Source organism: Strongylocentrotus purpuratus, unplaced genomic scaffold (genome assembly GCF_000002235.5).
Source record: "Strongylocentrotus purpuratus isolate Spur 01 unplaced genomic scaffold, Spur_5.0 spur5_scaffold_9, whole genome shotgun sequence".
NCBI classification, from domain to species: domain Eukaryota; kingdom Metazoa; phylum Echinodermata; class Echinoidea; order Camarodonta; family Strongylocentrotidae; genus Strongylocentrotus; species Strongylocentrotus purpuratus.
This window is the reverse complement of record NW_022145615.1, coordinates 25,480,618-25,505,808: the sequence shown is the minus strand read 5'-3', so window position 1 is coordinate 25,505,808 and position 25,191 is coordinate 25,480,618. Positions and strand designations below refer to the sequence as shown.

The 25,191-nt window shown below is 34.3% G+C and overlaps 1 long non-coding RNA gene across 1 annotated transcript in view; it reads left to right on the top strand.

The window, feature by feature from the left end:
- Positions 1 to 903: 903 nt before the first annotated feature.
- The window catches only part of LOC115920759, a 33,924-nt gene continuing 9,636 nt past the window's right edge, over positions 904 to 25,191 (top strand). Inside the window, exons 1-2 of the long non-coding RNA XR_004062524.1 lie at positions 904 to 942; positions 19,386 to 19,485. This is a non-coding gene — a long non-coding RNA (uncharacterized LOC115920759). The remainder of the gene's footprint in view (positions 943 to 19,385; positions 19,486 to 25,191) is intronic.

The window sequence follows — 25,191 nt, the reverse complement described above, 5'->3', positions numbered from 1 at the left end:
TAAGCTGTGATATAAGCAACAATTGTTTTAAAGCAGCGCATCTGATGTTGCTTAATATGTTTGTTTGGTTCTATAGAAGAGAAAATGTTGCTGTGTTATTGTCTTTAACTCTATTTAGGGTATTGCAAACGGAACAAAAATACAATATAGACAGGTTTGGAATGGATTGACAGAACATTTTTGCTCCAAGTTTCACTTTGTAAAGAAAATATGGGGTTTAACTTAAATTTAGGGTCATAGGTTATAGGTAAAATAATAATGGCGGCTTCTTATGGCGTTGTGACGCCCCTGGTGCTCCAACATAGCGTTTGGTTTAGGATTGAATTTAAGAAAGTTTGGTTGGTATAGGAAACTGAGTAATTATCACCTGAACATCATTGAGATGAAAGGCATTATACCTGCATCCATTCCTTGTATTATTTTGTACTATCATGCCATTCAACACACAGTGAAACCTGTCTACAATGATCCCTCAATGGAGACGAGAAAATTGATCTTTATGAACAGGTGGTTGTTATGTACTAGTTCCTTCAACACAGGTTTCAATGAAAAACTTTGCCTAGAGGAAACCAAAGATGTGGTCTTTATAGGCAGGTAGTTTTTCTATCAAGGTGTAGTCTCTAAAGCAGGTCTGACTGTACATTAACCCTGTATTTTCTATAATATGTCTTTTTGGAGCCAGAAGGGCAGTAACTCATAACATTTACACAGAGTTAAATCCCGTCTGGCTCTCAATTGATGATTTCATTGTCTTGAAGATAGTAGTGCTTGTAATATATCAATAAAATGATTATTGATCAATGATTATCAAATTTTTTGCTGTGTGTGAAGTGTATTTATGTGTGATTTCAGCCTATAACTTGCACAAACCTTAATACTTTTATCATTTTTCTTTTTCTTTTCTTTCGACAGTCAAAGCCGCATACCTGGATGGACCACCAGGTAAGTCATTCTGCATTTAGTATTGTCTGTAAGAGCTAAAAGGTTGTCTATTCACTTAATCAGAGTTGATGTCCTTCTGATTTTCAGCACGCAAAATATATTCTTAATATATACAGTTAACAACAGAAGCATTCATACGCCTTGTAAATTGGATGTTTTTTGTTTTTTTTCGTAATTCAAGAATGATAGGTGGACTGGTTGAATTATGGTCTTTGTTGAATACTTTTAGATGTAAAGCTTTAACATCTTACATTCTCAAGAACATAAATCGGGACAAATCAATTTTTCACATACTGGTACTTTAAAAAATGACAAAACTTGGTAAGGGTATGAATATTTTAGTTGTTAACTGGAAATTGATAATCTTGAAAGTTGGCAACAAAATAGTCAATTTTATCAATACGTTTTTGACATTGTAAAAATAGGTATGCAACCAAAGATGTTCCTTTTTAGCCTAAGAACCCTTCTTCATGATTTATGACATAGCAACTGTTACAGCTAATATGCTCCTCAGATTTTCATCAGGGATACTATTAAGCATAATTAAGACGCAAACAGATTGTTTCTCGCTGGGGTTTTGGTAAACAGAGACCTGCTTATGCAATTTATGACATCAGAACCTCTATTGATGACTACTGGTACTATCACCTGTGAAAATGAATGTAGACCAATCTCATGTAGATAATAGTCACCATTGTAAAAGCTCCTAATTAAGATAAGTAATATTATACATCCATGTGACGATTTCTGTAATGCTCCACAGGGTTGCTCAAATGTTTATTAAAAGGCATTGATTTTTCCTTCATCAGTTAATGACCGGATGAGAAAATAAAAGCGCATGTATGCTTTGCTAATCATTAATGAATGTGCTGTTGTATCATTAATGAAGCTAGAACCAAGGTATTGTCAAACATGCGATTGTTAATATGAAAGTCATGATGATTCACTGCGTGGCGCAATATTTCTGATGGAAACCCCTCCCCCCCCCCCCGATTTTTTTTCAGACTTAAAGGCATGCACTTGTAGGCTCCTTTAGTAAAGTTAGCATTGACACTACACATGGGCTGAAATTTGTTGTACATGTATAATACAGATCCATTAGGTGCCGGAGGTGGTTTGAATTCCAGCTAGATATTAATTATTCATCTAATTTTTTGGACAAAAATAGTCTTGTGTTTCTTCTTGAAATTTACAAGGGGTCTGTGAATTGTAATGTTTCAATGTCAATGAGTAATGTGTTTCTTTGAATGCAACAATTAACATAGCAATATTCACAAAGTTTTTTTTTTAAATAATCTTTAATTTTTAGTAAACTTGGTGGCAATGCAAGAAAAATGAAAGACAAAAGAAGGAACAGACAGTGTGATAATAATAATGATAATAGTACATTGTTTAGTAAAAAGAAGACCTTTGGTTACAGTTATTTAGTTAATCTTGTGTGATACCATTTACAAATTTGAATACTAGAACAAGTATTAATCTCTACAGTGGTGGTCAAAATGTTGTATAACTGGCCGCCCTCCTCTCCCCCTCTCTCTCCCCCTCTCTCTCTCCCCTCTCCCCCCTTTCTCTCCCCCTCTCTCTCTATCTATCTATCTATCTATCTATCTCTCTCTATCTCTCTCATCTTTCTTTCTCACTCTCTCCTCTTTCTCTTTTTGTATATATTCATATATATTAAATATATCTACAAGTTTGACCTTATTTGATCTTTTAGAGAAGAAAACAACTTGGAAGCATCGATTTAAAAAGCTGATTATATGATTTCATATAGGCTACTGGTATCAATAACAATCTCACAAATAAGGAAATAGCAGTGATTTTGTGATTAAAACTTAAAGGATATGAAATCATATTTTATTCCAGCATGAAAACTTGAAAAGCCTTCCCAGATCTTTCTTTTTAGCGTATTCTATTAAATGACAATCTAATAACAATCTCACAAAAAGGAAATAGCAGTGATTCTGTGATTAAAACTTAAAGGATATGAAATCATATTTTATTCCAGCATGAAAACTTGAAAAGCCTTCCCAGATCTTTCTTTTTAGCGTATTCTATTAAATGACTATCTAATAACAATCTCACAAATAAGGAAATTAGCAGTGATTCTGTGATCAAAACCTAAAGGATATGAAATCTTTCTATTTCAGCATGAAAACTTGAAAAGTCTTCCCGGATCAATCCGGTTTGCTTATTCTATTAATTGACCTAAATACTCCAAGGAAACTGACCTTTCCAGCCAACGAGTCAATATTGATCATGGATATTGACCATGGATATTATCAAGTATCCAGCCGGACATCCAGGAGTTGTTATGTTTTTATGATCTGCCTGAATTTCAATGAACCATTAGTTATTTAGCAATAATGCTGATAATGATAATGATATTGAAAATGATAGTGATAATGATAATGATAATGATGATGACAATAAGGATAATGATAAGGATAACAATAATAATAAAGATAATAATAAAAATAATGATAATGATAATAATAATGATAGTAATAGTAATGGAAATAATGATAATAATTACAAGAAGTAAAAATGGTAATGATGGTAGTAATAATAATGATAATAATAATTGTGACCCCAACATCTATACTTATTGAGAAATGGAAACTGACACAATGAATGAAGTGAAAGAAGGTATAATAAAATCCCCTTTTTAAAGGTATAGACAATTATAGACAGCAATTTCCTTTGAATCTTTACCATAAAAAGAAATACTGAAAAATAAATGAAGAAAGAAAGAAATAATAAACAAAACAAGATATTTAGAAGCTAAATAGTTGATTTATAATGAAGATCATGAACAGGGATCTAGATTATTTTCTCTTCACTCTCTTCCAAACCTTTGTCAGGGGAATGTGATGTTTAATACAGCACTTTAGAATTGTGATTGTTATAATCCCAATTCAACTTTGACATATGCTCTGTAAAATATATTTTGATTATTACCAAAAGATGTATTTGGGCTTTAAGTAAAAGACAGGTAGGTACACAGTTTGCATTTGTAATGAGATATTGAACTTTTAGCGATGGTTTATTTACGATCGGTCGGTTGGTGGGAATTAGGCTGTAGCTCAGCGGCCTCTACTTATCCTAAATTGTTTACACTTTGTCCATTACAAGGATTACAGCATACAAGAGGAGAAGAATAAATATGTTCTCAAGATAGCGGCTCACGATCCGCCCTTGATATCATCTCCAAATTGGCACCTTATCTTCCGAAGAACAAGACGAGAAAGGAAGAGAGAGAGAGAGAGAGAGAGAGAGAGAGACTGGCGTCTGCTCTGCTCTTACTCATTATTTGTCAAATTTGCCATCAAATTGCCTTTTTCAGTTTTCCCAGAAGCAAAGGATAATAACATTTGGATTCCCAAAGGACTTATTAGTCATGATGAACATCATACATGACATTCCAATACTTCTTCATCATAAAAAGCCAGGATTAATAATTAAATATATTTGTAAAAGGAAAAGAGAAATTGAGCATGATAAATCCTTCAAGTACAGAAGATAACGTGATAATTATTAGCGAAAGTGTTGTTTGAAGTGTTTAATAATGCCGTGCTTGGAGATTCAGTTTCCAGAAATGATGCTTTGATTGATGATCGAAGAAGTTGATGTAAACTCTTTAAAAAAATAGAGTCCCGTGTACTTGTCTGGCGAAATGTAAAGCCATTCCATTGACAATTGCTACCCTGTGGATTGTATATATGGATTCTATCCTTGAAGCAGTTGAATTTATGTCTTCTTTTCCTCATCAGGCTCATAAAAGAGACGTAAGGGATGCGTATACTGCATGAATACAAATTAGGCAAGCTTTTGCATTTATAGAAAAGACCCTGGAATATGTATTCTAGTTATCAGTACCTGATGAGGCCCAAAGAAATGTTTGTACATGCAGACAATAAACAAAACGGTTGCTAAGTACTCAACAAAGTGCTAACAAACCAAATGAAAAAAGGAGGTTATTTGATCACTTTAGCTCTATATACTGTAGTGAGTTGGGGTCTAGCTGTATATCCTATAATATGTCTGTTTAGAGCCACAAAGGCATTAACTAATTACATTCACACAGAGTTAAATCTCTTCTGGTTCTCAACAGATGGCTTTATTGTCTTGAAGATGATATGTTTGAAACATAAAACATTATAAAATGACTATTAATTAAATGCTTCCATTTTTGCTGTGTGTGAAGTGTCTAATTTCTGTGTGATTTCAGCCTATAGCTTGCACGAACCTTAAAGGGAAAGTCCACCCCCAAAATAAGTTTGTTTCGATAGAGGCAGAATAATAAGAAAATCAGGTGAGTGAAAGTTTGAGCAAATTCTGAATGAAAATAAGAAAGTTATGAATTATTGAAGTTGTGATCAATCAAATACAAATTGGCAACTCTGTGACTTATTATACGAGCTCTCCTTCATTTGCTTTGTGCATAATATTCCATAAAATCATGTTTTCTTCGTTATTGATGACGGAATATATATTTGTTCCTTGCAGGGGGAGTATAGAAACATATTTGCAATTATTATATTTAGGGTGCATGTATGGTTGAAATTTTTCTTGAGGGAAAATGAAAATTTTAGATTTTTTTAGTACTGAGCAAATGGAAGTTGAGCTCGCATGATACGTCATAGAGTTGCCAATTTGTGTTTGATTGATCACAACTTCAAAAATCCTAACTTCCTTATTTTTAATCGGAATTTGCTCAAACTTTCACTGACTTGTTTCTCTCATTTTTCTACTCCTATTAAAACTAACTTAATTTCAGGGTGGACTTCCCCTTTAATACTTGCTAAGTACTCAACAAAGTGCTAACAAACCAAATGAAAAAAAGGAGGTTATTTGCTTACTTTAGCTCTATATACGGTAGTGAGTTGGGGTTAGTTTTTGTTGGTCAGTCTGATATTGACTGCTATCTAGGGAGTCACTAAAATGCCCCATTAAACAGACAGTGACTGCTGAATGATGATAATAATATATGAGACTTTAAGGAAATGCTGAAGTAAATTCAAATCAAATATAGTTGATTGAACGGGCAAAGTAGGTGATGTATTGTGCTAAGTTTTATGAGCTGATATGGCATACAGTGTATATTGTCAGCGTAGAGCCATAAGGGTATTTCTTTAATGTTTAAAGTGTTAGTTATTTAATAGTTGTATCGTTTTCAATAGTCTAATCATCTGTTGAGATCTGTTAACTCAAAGTTAAAGGATAGAAGTAAATGCACTTTACAGCTTATTAACAGACAATATTATTGTCTGTATAGAGCAAGTAGGGTGTTAACTCTGTGTTTAAAGGTAAAGACCAGTTATGGTCATGCGATTGCATTGTGAAAGAAACGTTGTGGAATCGATCAGAAAAGGTTGATCATCTAGCATCTAGCATCTGCAAGGTTCTGGAATCATCAAAATGATAAGAAATTTGGCCCATTCGTTGTAAAGTTACAAGCACTATACACAGAAAGATGTATATGGGACTACCCTATATCTCTCACAGACCATGAGAGAAACAAATTTACCAAATATATGAATTAGTAGGCGGTTTCCCGGCAAATTTTTTATCATCATGTATTAGTCAAAACATATTCTTTCACATGATTGGTAATGAGAGCTTCCATTTCATTTTTTGAAATTGGGGCATTTCCAATACTGGTCTTTACCTGTAAGTATTAAACTTGCGTCTTCTGCCTCCAAACAGATGAGATGCTCAATGCACATGTAATACTGGTTCACTCTGTATTATTAAATCACTTATCCATTTATTGAACAATCATGTTAAGTTTCATTAAAATCAACGAAATTTGATAAAGTAGGGACAAATGAAAGATTTGTCTCATTAATGACACAGAGTAATTTGTTAGAAAAGCCTAATTCACTGAAAGAAGAATGATAGTTTGCTTTGACAAAAGAAAAAAAGAAGAACAAAAAAAGACAAGGGGAGAAACAAAACGGTTTGGAAACAAGAGCCATTTTGATGCATGTGATGACATTAGCAAGGGAAATTGTAAATAAATGAAAAACAAATAGGAAAAGACAGAGGATACATGTATAAGATGAACGAACGGGGGGAATTAAAGGCGAGTGCCCGGCCAGCCATCATGGCATTTTGTTTGGCTGGCAATGAGCTGTGTTTATGTAGGCATGCATGACGTCACCGCCAAGCATCCTGTACAGATATCAAAGAGAGTTCAATCCAATACTAGATGACGGATGATGTGTAAACACAGGATCCCCTATCAATAATTACATTGGGGGAAAAATGTGTGACATCGAGATTCTCTCCAAAATTGTGTTTTCCGCAAATACCATATCCTATTGCGCTCTCTAGTCTCTCCCCGATGACAGCCGTTTGAATGATGATCACAAACATACCAGGTGTTCAGATCCCCAATGTAGCATAGCAAATATTTTGAAATTCTCAAGTAAAGTTATTTTTTTTGTATAGATTACTGTAGAATTCATGCAATGTTAATGAATTTTCCTCTAAATAAACCTGAATATGTCCTTGATTGTGATTTAAGTAAATGCAGGCGAAGAATCTTTAAAAGAATTTGAAAAATGACAATAATTATTGTGGAATAGTTTATCAGAAAATTGGATTGTTTTAAGCCCATTGATGGCAAAATATTGGAGAGCTGGTTGTAGCTATTGATGATTAATTGATCTGAAAATATATAATATGGCCTTAAGACGAATATATCCATCAACTAAACCAAATTTGCCACATACCACATTCATCAGGTATGTATAGGCTGGATTAAGAAATGGTACATGTGACAAAAATCAGGAAGTGTATTTGAATTGTTGTTTTGACATACAGATATGACGTAAGCGTTCAAATGTGACGCAGCAAAACCATGATTTTTATTTTAATGATGACGCAAGTTGTAATATATACAGTAGGTTTGCGGGTGCACCATGTGAGAGAGAGCAAGCCGACACTTACAAGCAGCAAGTTGTAATATGTTTCACATTTTTTAATCATTTGACAAAGCGCTCGGTGAATATGTGCAGGACCTTTGTTTCACGCAGTTGCAGTTCATTTACATGTTAGGCTTTTTTGTGGCGGTATACTGCATCATATCTAAACAATTCTTTATTCAAAATATTTTGCCTTGAAAAACTGTGTGAATAAAAAAAACAAAAAAACATGTAATCCTAAAACTCTACCTACTTCCTTGTTTTTAGTCATTAATAAAACATTCAAGCAGAGTAGGCCAAAGTTCAGCGGTTTAATCATTTGAATAGGGGTATCAATGCAAAGATCTTGGGAACCAGACTTGGCAGGGCGCCTGTGTCCGTAAGGGAGGCATGCATGTATTCATGTTGCTTCTCAGTTCTGTCCATCCACTTGTCAATCGGTTACTGAGTAAGATACAAATGTCATTTTGGTTTGATAGGCTGTGTGAATCAGTAAAATGACAACTGGCTGGAATGTTCCTCATTAAATTCATTAGTGCAGAATCATAACTATGTCCAATATATATGCTGTAAGGCATTTTCATCAGTTCCTTAATTGTAACTGGAAAGAAACTTATTCATAGTTATAATTTTCATTATTTTTTTAGTGCAATAGAAGTGTTGAACATTTTCAACGAATTCCAGTCATGATGAGTTTTAAGTGTTAAAGTTTTGATGCTGCAATGATAGACATAAACGAAAGTTGGATTTTTCTCTGATTTGACTGTGACGGTAACTGCAATAAAAGACCAACGACTCATTATTACAAGATTACTCTTAACATCGCTATGTTCTCTTGACCTAACCGGTTCTCAAATGAAATTATGAGGAGGCGGTGTTATCATTACTGGTTGAAGTCTTGCTAAAAGTGCATGTCTGCCCTTTGACTTCTCTCCCACCAAAATTAGCACTTGTGTCGCCTTTAATATTGGAAAACGGAAAGACTCTTGCTGTCGGGCGTCACACAGCAATTTAAATATTGCAAGTGTGACACAAATTGAGATGGAAAAGAGCGGGGCCGTGCAACATTCATGTTTTGCCAGCGAGGGCGTAACCTTGTAGAATGCGCCGAGCTGACCGAATTTCCGAGAGGTTTTCCTTCAATTAAAGCAGGTGAATACACAGCGTGCGCTTTGGCCGGTTCTTGCGCGACCGGGATAGAGTGAATTGGACATTATCAGGATGCAATAAGCCACCGGAGGGCATAGAGGAGGGAGAGATGCAGTGAAGTGAAGGATGGAAGGTACAGAGGAAGAGATAGATGGAGGGAGGGAGAGGGAGAGAGGGAGAGAGAGAGGGAGAGAGAGGGAGAGAGAGGGAGAGAGAGAGAGAGGGAGAGAAGGAGGGAGGAAGGGGGGGGGGCAGAAATAGAGAGGCAGTCAGGCAGAGCGAATATATTTAGGGCAGATAATTAGGGCAGGTACTATTTCTTTATATTGCAGCGTTTGATATGTACTGTACTTTTAATTGGATTTGCAAATATTTTTTAATTTCATGATTACTGGGGCCCATAGCATAAAAGAAGTTAAATTAATTTTAAAATCTATTACATCTCCATTCTTACTACATTTAATTCTATTAGAAAAAAACTTGTAACATATATTTAAGTTACTATTCATTACAAAATATTAATAATTATGAAGGAGATATAAATTGAGGGAAGATACTATCGATTGTAACTGTTAAACAGATAAGTAACGCCCTTAAACTCTTACCATATATTTTTGGTCCTCCATCTTTCAAAAGAGTTTTTTTCTTCTAAATTCCCAACATCCAGGTAAAGCAATTTATATGAGATATTTTTGGCACAAACCTTGCAGCTTTTAGAGGGGTTAATTAATACCCAATAAAATTGATTTGCCATGTGGCGTTGCCAAGTAGGTTTATGTGTGAAAGAAGACATAAAGTGTAAATCAAAATTAAACTTCATTTTTTTTTAAAGAGGGGGAAAGATGAAGGGAGATGCAGGCCTGTTTGTGCAAGCTAGCGCCGTGACATTCAAGTCATGCCAATGGAGAAATGCAAAGTTAACTCATGTTGTCCTGCAGGCTTTGCCTGAGATAATCAAATATTTGAAAGGAGCTGTGGCACCACTAAAATTGATTTTATACTCCCTCTCTTAATTCACCTCTTTGTTCTTTACTTTTTAATGTTTTTCTTTTTCATTGTTTGGTTTATACATTCCTGGGCAATAATGATCTCGGGGTTGAGGTCTCTAAGGCAAAAATCATTTCTTGTCTGGAACGAGAGCTTAATAAAGCTGTGCTTATTGCACACTGGATGCTGGGGGAACTGAGACAAACATTAATAAAATACGAGGCAATTTCGACATCAATTTCAAAATCAATTCACACAGCAAACATTGGGCCATAAATGCGTCAATGAAAATGAAATTAAAGAGAAGTTTTGAATGTATTGATCTTGATTGATCTGTTGGCAGTCATTGCCAGCGTTACGACTATTTGCTTGCAATGTTATCGAGTGAGAAGAATATCCACCTTAAATGATGAAAATAGATTCAATTAATTCCTCTAGGTTTCTGCCAACTCATAACGATGCAGTTGTAATGTTTCTGACGTATCTCTTTTGAAAGGAATTTATCAATTCCTGCCTGTTTCTGTCTAACTCATCACTTCCCTTGTAATATCCCTTATGCAGAGCTCGATCCCGGTAAGAGATAAGAGACTGTAACTTGCGATTGATTGGAGAACTTGCGATTGATTTGAGAACTTGCGATTGATTGGAGAACTTGCGATTGATTGGAGAACTTGCGATTGATTGGAGAACTTGCGATTGATTTGGATCAATCGCATATCTTCATAAGATAGGGACAGAGTTTGTATGCATCAGCCCAATGAAATGAAATATTTTGGGGGTCTGGACTAAGATTTTTAGTTACCTTGCCTTTTGATGAATAATATGGTGCCTGCATGGTTTTTGATGCTGTGCTGATAATTTTCCCATTTAAGATGGACATTTACCTTGAAATAAATAATTAAATCCTTGTTTTTGTATGAAAAACTAAAGACGGCAGTACATGAATGTTTGATATCTCCTGTTGATTTTTTAAAATAAATTCTTGCCTTTTTCTTCCAAACTTACAACTGTGTGCTTATGACTCCCCAATAAAGAATATCTCCTACAAGAGAGTAGAATAAATGTCTAGACGTTTTTTGTGTGCAACACTCATGATTGTGTATGCATTACTAAGAATTTACCACCCTTGAAAGAAAGATAGATTCAATGGCTTTCTGCTTCTGCAAAACTCATGACCGTGTGCTCAGAATATTAACAATATATCTCCTGCCAATAGAAAATTATCTATTCCTGTCTTTTTTCTGCCAACCTCGTGATTGTGCACTTATGAATCCCTAATGAAGTACACGTACATCTTCATGAGAGAGGGAAGAGATATGACTTTGTAACATGACAGTGCATGTGCTCATACCTTTTCTAGTCAAGATGACTATCTTCCTTGAAAGAAATAAATTCAATTCCTGTCTGTGTTTCTGCCAAGCTCATGACTGTGTGATCAGCATGTTCAATATGTTACCAGTAAAAGAATAGATATGAATTTATAACATGATAGTGTGCTCATAACATTTCTAGTGAAGATGACTAGTGAAGATGAATGTTTCCCTAGGAAGAAATAGATTTGATTCCTGTCTGTGTCTGCCAAACTCGTGACTGTGTGCTGAGAATGTCAAATTTGTTAATTTGAATATCTTCCATAATAGAAATTCTTATCTGTTTCAGCTAGACTTGTGACTTTGTGCTTATGAATCCCTAATGAAGAAGATCTCCCACGAGATAAAAGAAACAGACTAAATGTTTCATTTTTTTTTTGCCAAACTCATAAATGTGTGCTCACAATTTCTCCACATAAGAAGAAGAATATATTTCTTGATAAAAATAGATCCAATCCCTGTCTTTTTCTTGCAAACGAATGACTCTGTACTTGGAACATTATCAGTATTTATCCCATAAAAGAAATGATAAAATACTCTCTTTTTCTGCCAAACTGATGACTTTGAGCTGACAATTTCCTAATATACATGTATCTCCTTCAAAGGAAAACTGCGTCATGACTGCGTCATTGTAATGTCCCTGAATATGAAGAATACAATGTCTGTATTTTGTGTTTTGCTTTTGTTTGTGCAAAATTCATTACCATGAACTGTCATTTTTTCCAATTATGAAGAATATCTCCTATTAAAGAAATAGATTAATCTCCTTTTAGTGTCTGCCCTCTAAAAAATATATGCCTGTAATGCTTTTAATACATATCCTGTAAAGAAAAATGATAATCCCTGTATTTTTTTCTTCCAAACTCACGACTGTTTTCAGTATACTGTATCTCCTGTTAAAAAAAAAAAGAGTTCCTGTCTATTTCTGCAACATTTGTGACTTTGCTCTTATGAATCCACAATGAATAACATATCTCCATTAAATGTTTTTGCAAAAGTCATGACTGTATGCTCATGATGTTTCTAATTAAGAAGAATATCTCCCTCGAAAGAAATAGATTCAATTCCTGTCTGACCACAACAAAATGAATGACTCTGTGCTAAGAATATTTAGTACCAATCTGTCTCCCTTGAAAGAAAATGATAAATTCCTGTCTATTCCTGTCAAACTTGTAAGTATACGCTTATTATACTTCTAATTAAATATATATCGTTCATAAAAGAAATAGAGTTAATTCCTTCCTGTTTCTGCTGCGATGGTTTACTCATATTGAAGATATCTGTAAAATATAACATAGAATACAATCGCAACTATTTTTCGAAAAATCAACTCAGGGGCATTTTTAATAATAGAAATCATGTTAGTATCATGTAATACCTCATTGTCAAATTTGCCCACTTCAATAGATGACGCACGAGGCTATTGAAATTGCCTTAGTAAGGTTGATTTAAAAAAAAAAGCAGTGGCAGTCATAACATATATAAAAATAAAAATAAAAATCCTAGTTTCCTTTTTGTTTTGTTGTTGAAGGAATTGGTCAGATTGATAGAGATATACATGTGCGTCACAAAATTTTTATACAACTATGTAGAAAAAAATTATGTAGAAGTTATAACAATTTTCAAGCGTTTATCATATTATAGATAAAAATCAAAATCATAGTTCCTTATTTTTGTGGAAGGAATTGTATGGACAGATTGTTTGAGATATACATGTGCGTCATAAAATTGTATACAATTATGTAGAAGTCGGAACAATTTTCATGGGTCTTAGCAGATTTAAAACAGCTGGCTTGAGGTAAGTTGCATTGATTTCACTCAGTCGAGCACAAAATGGTCAATTTCCTGTTGTTCAAAAAATTCCATGATTCCTTGACTCACAACGTCATGCTTTTTCACATTTGAATCAATAATATATTAGAATGTGGCGCTGATTGTTCAATTTATTTCCAACTCTGCTCTCAAATCTTGCATTGAAAAGACCTTCCTGTGATTAAAATCACCCAATACTCAATTATTAAAGGCATGTATCTCATACTGTAGTAGATCATATTTATGAGGTATATATCAATCTATTTAAAGTATTGTAAATTGAATAACTAATATATATAAATATATAAAAAACTATCAGCTCTTGCTATTCTTAATTAAGATATCTTTATTCATGAGATTGTAACATTACAAAATCACAGTTCTCATACATGTAGTTAATGGGAGATAAAACAAATATTGTGCTACACTATTAAAAATAGAAAGAACCTTTGAAATTATCGCAAAGAAGACTTGTATAGAAAAATTTGTCTATTAAAAGCAATTTGACCTATTGAAATATATGCAAAACATTCCAATGATGAGTTACACAATTTGAACATATTACACTTTGGTATAGAAATCGCCCTTGAGTTGAATTTAGTACAGTACAAAGTCTGTGCAATCACGTTCTTAGTTTCTGTACAACTGGGACCACAGTGTAATGTCACTATCCAAATAGCTTTTCAAACTTTAGCATTATGCAATTTTGCAATCTTTTTATTCTTCAAATACAATATTAACTATCGACTATTCATGCAATTTTGTAGATTGTTAAAGTGAGCTCCAGGTCATTCATTATAAGCAATTACACTAATGAAAGTTTGCTCGCAATTATTAGGCAGCATATACTGGAGGTCTCATCGGGCCGCTAGCTGCCATTGAAGTGAATTCTGTCTCTTTGACTAATTAAAGTGAATACTTTTGATTACTCCATAATTTTCAGATTGTAGCTGCCGCCTGTGGGGAGAATGTGCGCATGATGTGCATGCTAACATTCAGGGGTCAATCCAGGATTCTTTTAAGGGATGTGGGGGGGGGGGGGTACATACTGTACCTGATGTTAATTGTCTTCACTTCTTTAGAAAAATATATAATGATATTTTGACTTGTAGCATACATGATGGGAGCCCAAGTATATAGGTTTGTTGTTTCTAGAAGATTTTTGAATGGAGCAAATTAATGCTAGTTAGAATCTTCCAGTAGTGATCCAGAATAATTGCTGGGCCTAGCTGCAAAGAAATATTGCTGCAACATGTTGCTCCATGCATGCATCTACACTATGGGAAGACCCCCCCCCCCATACCTCTTGCTCCACCCCCCCCCCTTATACACACCCAGATGTCAATCTCTTCAAATCAAGTGTGAATTTAAATCCAACATGAGCCAAAGCAGATTCGAGGAAAACTCTATTTCTTGTACTTACCAGTGTGAAATACAGATTGATTAAGGCCATTAAAGCAGGTCATTAGATTTCAAATGGGAATATCTGACATATGAATCAAAAACTAAAAAAATGCTCTAATCAAATTATAACCCCTTACCAGCACTCTACCTTCTCCCTTTTAATGTCCAAATCAGGGATACTCAGAATCTCACTCACGAGAGACTTAGCTCAAATAATCATTTCCCTGTTTTTTGGTTGCTCCTAATTTGTCTCATTTAATGTGGAATCCATTGCAATTACAGTTGTCCTGGAAATTTCATGAGTGGTAATGTTCATTTGTACTTGCATCTATCTCCTCATTTGAAATCATGTCCCCAACTCATTTTTGTTAAGGTCAATCATTTCATTACTAAGAAAAAACAAATCATACAAATGATGAAGGAAAAAATGAGTGTTTGGATCACTGAAAGAGATAATTCATTGAGCTCTAATGCAATTTATATGTCATTTGGAAAAGATTGTATATCTTCTTCGGGGAGCTAGAATGGCATTAACTTCACATATTTGTGTAGGACAAAACTCCTCTGAATCTCTCCAGGCAAAAAGGTCATTTGCATTGGGTTAACGCCCTTACGTCTCTCAGTAGACGATACGTTGAGTACAAAGCCATTAAAATCGAGGCACGTAGAGATACTTCCGACTAATATGGTAATTTAAATGCATTATGTGGGCTTGCTCTTAAGCATACACAAAACTCGTTTAACTGGAGGATAATGGATATGATACTGCTTTTAGAGTGGCATCATCATGGTAATAGGGTGATTACCTAAACTACAATCATTATCTAAAAATGATCTTTTGATGATGATGATGATGATGATGATATTCAATTTTTGTAAAGCATGTATTGCAAAATATGCGGGCCTTATGTCTCCATATGTACTACCGGTATGTACTTTCAGAAAGTGGATTAAGTACTGGTAAAAGAGATTGTGATTATTCTAATCAACAAGCAATGAATTACTTATGTGAACTACCTTCCCTCGGTACATATTACTCTCCAAGAAATTCAATATTCATTGAGTAAATTTCCAATATCGATTGCCCTTAATCCTACTAGGTAAATTTGTATCATAACTTGCCTTGAATCTGCCTCACCTAAAACAAAAGTCATTTTATTCCATAGAGCAATACATTTTGACAATTAAGTGCTTCAAATGCGTCCAAGATATCAAGGAATTCATTGTTTACGGCTAATATGTTGACAAGTTATTCAGCCGTGCATGTAAGTGATGTTTACAACACTCTTATTTTGTCAATGATATTTCAAAAAGTTCTAATGGTAACATTAACAACAAGGCCAAGATTATTATGAACATCTATGCACTTTACATCTATATCTAGTTTTGCATACTTATATGTTGTGGAAGAAAAGTGGCACAAAGTCATACTACTGGAAACATCAATTGGCTCAATAATGTAAATATTGATCTGGTATTTGAATTATATCAATTTGCATTACAAGTAAGTCCAAACATTTCACACAGAAAGAAATATATTTTGAAATATTTAGGCCTATTTTGTAAATAGTAGAGCAATATTGTTTAAAAAACAAGGGTCTGAATATCTTCATATCTTTGTTAGATTGGAGTTTGACACCATAATTTAATTAGTGAAAAATAAACAGATTTTTTTCTTAATGCTATAAATGAGGCAATAGATGCCAATGTTTCTCTATTTACAAACTTATTTTCAAGATAATCTGTGTGCTTGAGATTTTTCACCATTTTTTTTTAATTCAAAATTTTGCCAACATATTTAATACAAAATATTGGTTTTAATCAAGTAAGGATTCAAGCAAATTTGATTTACCCCTGGATTTTACAAACTAAATGATCGTCAAATTTTCTATATTTTGGTCTTTTGCCAGATGTAATTTACATGTGACTTATAAATCAAGTTCATAATTTGCAGATGTACATGCATGTTGGTAATGTCGCTAATATGCCATGCTCATGCAATTGCTCATTTATTCGTAAATTGATACTTTCCAGACGTCAACTTTGTCGGCATCACGGTTGCACTCATATGCACTTTTAGGAATTACAGTTCATTGCACAATTGCCTTTCCTATAACGTAGAGTTACATACTTACAGAGACAGAACCACAGCAAGATTTCACCCATACAGCGCATACTGACACAGACATGATAATGTGTTTCAAAATGACTACGATAACATGGATACAGCATTGATATACTTATAACAGTAGTCAAACCGGTAGTCATAATTCTTATGCCCTTTAAGTGATAAGTACAGTCCAGCAAGTATGGGCCTCTCATCACTTCTTTCAGACTTGCTAAAAATAACGTATAGCTGTACAGTTTTTTATATACATGTAGCTATTTGATAAACCTATTGTTTTTTTCTGGTGTGAGTGTTGTATGATAAAACATCAATTAGTGGAACAGAGGTATGAGAATCATTTCATATAAAAACTCAATAACTAATAAGGGTCTTCTTCGAATATGAATGTCGTATCGAACAAAAAACTTTTAGGCCTAACTGGGCAGGGCTTATCGTTAGCATGCTCTGATGGTTGGCTAGCCGTTATCAACTGTCCTTTTCAAAACTAGTTTTTTATTTTAAAAAATTCATTTGATGTTTTTAAAACATACTTTTTCTTAAATGTATGTCCCTTTGTTATATGATGACTCTGCATGCATGTTTGTCATTTCAACGTGAAGCTTTGCTTGAACTTTCCCTGGGGTGCGAACAGGTGACTTTAAAAGTACAGTTGAGTAGGTATGTGGGCATCTCAGATATGAGCGATTATTTTCCTAAGATGATGCGACATAATGAAGCCATACCTTACTCCAACCCTGGTTTGGAGCATCGTCTGCATTCAAGGAGATAACAAGGCAGTCATCCGACCAAGATCTTTGCTTTCCTTGACCTTACTTCCATCCAATATCCTCCCGTCTTGAGGGGATTTTTGTCCTATTTTGGTTGACTAGACTTTGCAGGGATTGTCTCCCATCATCCCTGCATATCCTTCGTAGATTTCTTCACATTTTTGCTAGAATAATGATGTGGAATGTGTTTTTGGTGTGCAAGATGGCCAGAATTATGGTAGAAATAGAAATTGCATGTATTTTAAAAGTATATTTCCTCAGTCTTGAGGGGATTTTTGTCCTATTTTGGTTGACTAGACATCGCAGGGATTGTCTCCGAGCATCCCTGCATTTCCTCCGTAGACTTCTTTACATTTTTGCTAGAATAATGATGCGGGATGTGTTTTTGGTGTGCAAGATGGCCAGAATTATGGTAGAAATAGAAATTGCATGCATTTTAAAACAATATTTCCACAGTCTTGAGGGGATTTTTGTCCTATTTTGGTTGACTAGACGTCGCAGGGATTGTCTTCGATCATCCCTGCATTTCCTTCGTAGACTTCACATTTTTACTAGAATAATTAAATGATGTGGGATGTGTTTTGGGTTTGCAAGATGGTTAGAATTATGGTGGAAAGAGAAATTGCATGCATTTTAAAACAATATTTCCACAGTCTTGAGGGGATTTTTGTCCTATTTCGGTTGACTAGGCGTTGCAGGGATTGTCTCCAATCATCCCTGCATTTCCTCCGTAGACCTCTTCACATTTTACCTAGAATAATGATGTGGGATGTATTTTTGGATTTCAACACGGTAGGAATTATGGTGGAAAGAAAAATTGAATGTACAGTTAACAAATAAATTATTTATACCCTTATCAAATTTTTTGTTTCTTTAAGTATGTGAAAAATTGATTTGTCTTGATTTATGTTACTTGAGAATGTAAAATATTAATGCTTACATCTAAAATATTCAACAATTGCCCTTATTCAACCAGCCTTCCTTTCATTCCTGAGTTACAAAAACAACAATAAAAAACAAAAATATACAAGGGGTATGAATAATTTAGTTGTTGACTGTATATCTGAGTCATGTGTTATGCGTAGGAACAGATGGAATTCTTAATCAAAAGTTAGACTTTGACCACGCATGCACCCAAATCAGAAATACAGCACTGCAGGGCTTATATCAATGATCTGACTATTTGAACACACATGCAAAGATAATCAAGATGTCGGCTCAAGGGCAATTTCAGTAATCAAGTTTATCAACTATAGAAATTATTTATGGGTTATCATTATGTAACATTTCACTGTAATACTTGCACATCTCAAACAGGTGTCGGACAGGGACATTCTAATAGCTTTAGGTTGATTTCTTGAAAGTCTACGTGATCATGATTATGAAAATCTGGAGCAAATACTGCAAAAGCATTGTCATCATTTTGCATCTATTCAGTGGCTGACAAAGATGTAAACGGTAATAAAGGGATTAGGTATCTTTGTCTCAGATTCTAAACAAAATCATGGATTTAGCTCATGCTCCAATCATTTTTATAAACCTTTAGGTCAGTCAGGAACACCATGACTTTTACAAGCCGATCGCATGTTTGGTTATCAAGATATTTATGATTGGAATCAAAATTCCAAAACCGTATTCCCAACGGTGTTTATAATACTACAGTCTATTGGGGAAAATGACTATGGTAAAACCGGTCATTTAGAGATTTTTACCTTTTTTAAACACTTCATGATCATTTTGAAGTGCAATTTTTTTAGGGCTTCAATATTACACCATATCAGAGACACTGATGACATGTCGTTTCATGCATCTCAGATTTGTAAAACTGGAAACATTGTTAAGCAATGCCTTGAAGACTAATTTTCTTTCTCTATTTTCAATTCTTCTTTTGCAGAGAAATTCAATTCCTACGTGACGCTCAAGCTCCAGAATGTGAAGTCTACGACTGTAGCAGTGAAGGGCAACCAGCCACTGTGGGAGCAAGACTTCATGTTGTAAGTTATTCATGTCATTTAAGGAATGAATGAATGATGGAATGAGTGATAGAATGAAATAAATGTATTCATAGAATGAACCTCATGTATGAAATGATTAATGTGTGGTTCTAATTGATAATGTTTAAGTAAAACTTGGGGCCTTCATTTCATTTGGATGCAAGACTTTATGTTGTAAGTAATTCATTATCATCAAGTAGTGCATTGATTGAGTGATAGATGGAGTGATAGAATGAATCATTGATACAGTGATAAAATGAACCTTACATGTATGAAATGATTAATGTGTGGTTCTAATTGATAATGTTTTAAGTAAAACTTAGGGCCTTCATTCTATTTGAATGCAAGATTTCCAGGTTGTAAGTAACTTATTATCATCAAGGAATGCATTAATGATGGAATGATTAAGGAAGTGATGAAATAAATGTATTGATAGAGTGATAGAATGAACCTTATGTATGAAATGATTAATGTGTGGTTCTAATTGATTATATTGAAGTAATACATAGGGCCTTTATCCCATTTAGATGCAAGATTTCCATGTTGTATTCATCAGATACTGAGGAAATAGAAAGGTCTTAGTCAGACATAAGTGTTTGTTTTTTTAACAGAAAATCAGTTTGAGTGAAATCTGAAAAAGGTTTGAGAATAATCTAGTGAAATATGAAATTTTATGAACTTTGAAAAGGTGATCACAAATAATACACAGAATCTACCATGGCAAATTTCTCTGATCTTGTCAAAATTTAAAAATGAACTTTGAAAGCTAATTCTGACATGTTCGAACCCACCATTTCATTTCATTTCTAGGATCTGGCTGTGACCTATCTGTTTCCTCATTATCTGATTAATACAACATGGCAATCTTGCATCCAAATCAATGGGATGAAGGCCCATATATTTCATACTTGTCATCATAAAAAATGGGTCAACCTTTATATAAGGATTATGTTGAGATAGATACATTGTATGTGAACTCTACTACATATACATACACCTGTAAATAATTTTCAGAACGAAGTGATAACAAGGTCAATGTAACATATTACAACATAGTTATTGCTGTGTCAGTAATGATAAGTAAAAAAAACTACATTAAAGTATGCTTTTAAACTGATTTAGACATGTGTGAATGCACCATAAACCGTTTTTATCATTTTTGAGATATATTGGTTGAGTGTGAACACATCTATCTATCTTGTTTAAGACTGAAGGTCAAGATGACCCATTTTAAAGATATAACGTTTCCTTTTCACAACTAGGATGAAAAAGAAATGAAAATACTCTTTAAATTGTATAAGCAATGTGTGAATGCACCATAAATCCCTTTTTTTTTTATCATTTTGGAGAAACATGTGTGAACAACACCATGTACTCCTGTTTAAGACAGTCCTTAAGATGGAAGGTCAAGATGCCCCATTCTACAGATCTAAAGTGGCCTTTAACAAGTGACCATGATTTCACTTGGCAATACTACTTGACTTCTATTCTCAAGGAATCTTAACCTATCAAGTTTAGCCCAGAAGATATGTCGCCACTAGGCCCGCAAGATGTTTTTCTTGTGGAAAAAGTTTTTTTCTAAAAATGTTTGATATTAATGATAATCTGTTTTGTCTATTGGATACAATAATTTTCCTCCGTGCTCTTCCAAAATAGACATTTTAATTCTTCTTTTTAGATCTAGGAGGTACTTCTTGAATTATTATTATTGTAAAGATTTTTAAAATTAAAATTTGATTGAATTTGATGGAATGCCCTTTTTCACTCCCCACTTAACATAGCAAAAGAGGAGACAATGAGATCTAAATGACAGAAAAATGTATATCAAACTAATATTAAACAAATACACAATAAATTGAACATTTTACACAACAAAATGGGTATTATTTTGCATTAAATATTCTATCTTTCACTTTCTGAGTTGAAGGCTTGAATAAAGTTATACCCTGTAAATTAAATCCAATGTTTGTCGTTCCATATATGGGCATTCAGATTAGACAATAGTTCAAGAGTTTACAAATCTGAGCATAGATAGGTTTCTAATGGTTTTCAAGTACTTGGTGTACAGTGTACAGCTTTACATGCATGTGGTAGAGCCTGAAGTTTGTGTATATTCGTGTCTTTTGTCAATTTTATTAGAAGATCCCCAAATATATTGTGCGTCATACATATCCAGGTAACAGTCTGAGTGAAATTATCAATCCCTCGCACAGTTTGTATAGGTAAAGATCAATGAAAACATTTCATTATTTTCAAGCAAAGCAAAATAGGATAATCATGTTTATCCAGGGTGGGTGGGTTTGAATGAAACTCCCCCTGCTTCGGGGCTGCCAATGCTAGGAGGAACGCTTTTTAATCATATGAGTCTTAATTTTCATGATGCTTCCCATCGCTCATGTGATGGAGTGTTTATTAGAAAACAAACATTCAGGGCCAAAAAGAAGGGAAATTAAATTTTAGTCAGACTCATCCATTCATGAAGGTCCCATGCAATCAGAAGACGGAGCCTGACTTTGATCTCGCCGATTTCTAAACATTTTTCGTAGGGATGATCTTAAAGAGAAGGTTGAGTTCTGGGAAGAGGTGAAAAAAAATTTGTGAGCGTTACTCATTCTTATTATGCAAGTGTGGATGAACATCAGATAAGACATGTTCCCTGAAAAGCATGGCTCTTCAAATGCCTTCATATTCTCAATATGCATGTAACATCGTAAAAATCGGGGGGGGGGGGGGGGCTTTTTATGCCACGTGTTCGTGTAGTCCCATATACATATTTCTGTGTACAGTGTTTGTAACTTTACCAAGACTTGGCCAAATTTCTTATCATTTTGATGATTCCAGAACCTTGCAATACAAACAAATTCTTATATGCTAGATGATCAACCTTTTCTGATCGATTCCACACCGTTTCTTTCACAATGCAATCGCATGACCAGAACTCAACTTCATCTTTAAAGTTGGTGAAGCGTTCTCGGCAAGATGGTTTTGAAAGTCATCTTCTGCAATTCATCTTCTGTGATAAGCATGATGTTGGGTAAAGAAAAAAATGCTCAACAAGAGGGAAATAATGTGAGGCAATTTTGTGTCTGATTATGATCATGTTTTGCCCAGTCATGATATTAACTTTTACTATACAAACTGAGCGAAAATCATGGGATATTTGGTATATAATAACTAAAAAGTTGGTTTTAGACGTAAAAAAACGTTATGTCTTGCAATTTTTACCCAAACCTTATTATTTTTTAGATTGTAACGTAAACATCAAGAAATTTGAGAGCATGATTGCCTTGGGAAATTCACAATAAATTTATTCAATACCCTTCTAGTCAAAGAGAATTCTTTACTTTAAAAAAAAACTATTATTTCCTGTTGTGCTGAATACTCATATTCATATCCAAAGAAATAAAGATCAATACCTTTTTTTTTTAAAGCTCGCAGGTCAATCTATACTAGGAAAAGATGATTCAGTTATTGCTCTTTCATTTCTCAGCAGGCAATTTCTGATTTAGAACCACTGCTTCTCCAAGAATAATATTCACAAAAGCCGTATCGGAAATCTATTCATATTTCTCCCACCTTGATTGATTTAACACACGAAACAGGATTAAGAGAGGAAGAAAAAAAATGTGTGAATTTTAGGAGTATAAAGGGTATGCTTTGAAATGCTGGCATTGCACTTGAAGATGGGCTGTGTGTTGAGTCGTGGAGCATTATACCGATATCGGATTACAGCAAATCTGATAATGAGGTTGAGAGGCAATGGCATTAAACAAGATTTGGAGGGAAAAGGAGATAAGTGCTCAAGTAGAGGGAACTTTCCCATTTTAGAAAACATGTATGGTTTGCATTGGCCCAATAAAGTGTGAATGAGTGAATCACTTAAACCATTGGTAATTTTCTTTTCCTTCTAAACATTGGAAGGCTGTATGCATCTTATTCAAAAATGTTGAAAATTCTGGAAAACTTGATTTGGTTGATAGAATTCATTATGTGTTTGGGTGGGGGCAGTTAAATTATTATATTTCCTCATTTATTCCCCTACCTACATGTAATGACAAAATCATAAGAAATTTGTTAAAGTCTAAAATGGGGCAATTTAGTATCTTAAATCTTCCTTTTTTCTGCTCCATGATTATTCCTCAAGTCAGAGGCAGAGAAAAAGATGAATATTTATGAAACAAAACATGAATATTCAAAGAAAACTGACATGTTCATATGTAAATGCAATACTGACTGTTGTGTAAATTGAGTTCAAGGTACATGTACATTATCAGAGTAACAAAATCATTCATTAAAGGCAAGGAATTTTACCAACATCGCTAACAATGCTGTAAATGCTTTTTTCAATTACAGATCGATCGATCAATCAATCTTATTTACTGGGTGTAAGCCACAAATATGTTCAAAAAATGCTGTAATGTATTTTCAATTGTGCCATCTTTCGGTGAAGGCATACATAGAGCAATTTCCGGTTCGTGTATCATCACACAGGCGTTATATAAGTTGGTGATGTATTCTGGGAAGAGGCTGTTTATATAGTTTGAAAACATATAAGATCTCTTGTTTTCCACGTAATATCCTTCCAGGTTTTGATGGTTAATAATAGTCTACTGATTAGTATAAAGGTATAATTAATCATGCTAGTATTCTATTAAATATTCTTGAAAGTCAGTTGCATCTCTCTCCAGTGATTAAGATGTACAGATCAGAGTGTTTTATGTACAGTACTTTACATAACGTTGTATAAGCTGCACATTTTTGCCCGTTGGATAATGCCACTAATAGGGGTGCGGGAAAAACACGGTGCTAGGCTTCGACAGCTGTATATAATTCAGAAACCCCCAGTATTGACAATTATCTAAGGGTTGAATGTCCCGGTTATGTTTACAGAACTGTTTTTAAAAGTATTTAGAGTGAACTACGAAAGCATAATTGTCATTCCTTTTAGACTTATTTATGAATCATTCGAATTCCATCTGAATTCAGCTGCATTCAAGTAAGAACATATTGTGAATTACCATTGGTGAGAGAGTAGTAAAGTACTTCTTTTTAAATCAAGGGCAGGTTCAAGTTTGGGGTGTGGTTAATACACGGGGGGGGGGGGGGGGGGGGGGGGGGGGGGGGGGGGGGGGGGGGGGGGGGGTACAACTTTTTTTTTTTTTTAACAGTATGAGATCTACAGCTTAAAGGTCCTATGTCCCTTTTGCAGCCAACCTCAAATGCTGTAGAACTTTGCAGGAATTACAACTTTTTTTTTTAACAGTATGAGATCTACAGCTTAAAGGTACTATGTCCCTTTTGCAGCCAACCTCAAATGCTGTAGAACTTTGCAGGAATTATGAAAATGTCATGTATGTCCTATCTGTGAAATTTAAACGTTAGCAGTGTCCTCATATTCAAATTATGCAAGGAAACCCGTTTACTTGCTAGACTTCACTGTCAGACACTATTGAGTGACTGACTGGCTTTTTTCTTCTTTGGTAATAACATACATGAAAAGAGTTGTAAAGGGTACATGAGCATTTGTCTACATCAATAACCCACTTCTTGTGATGGCCAAGATTAAACTGATTGAATCTTTGCGCAGCATAAAATGTATGACCATTTGGTACAATTGTCTGAAAATCAAGACTATTACTTTTGGGCTCTATAGTCAATATAATATATTGACTCTATAAGTCAATTTGACAACTAATAGTTGTTACT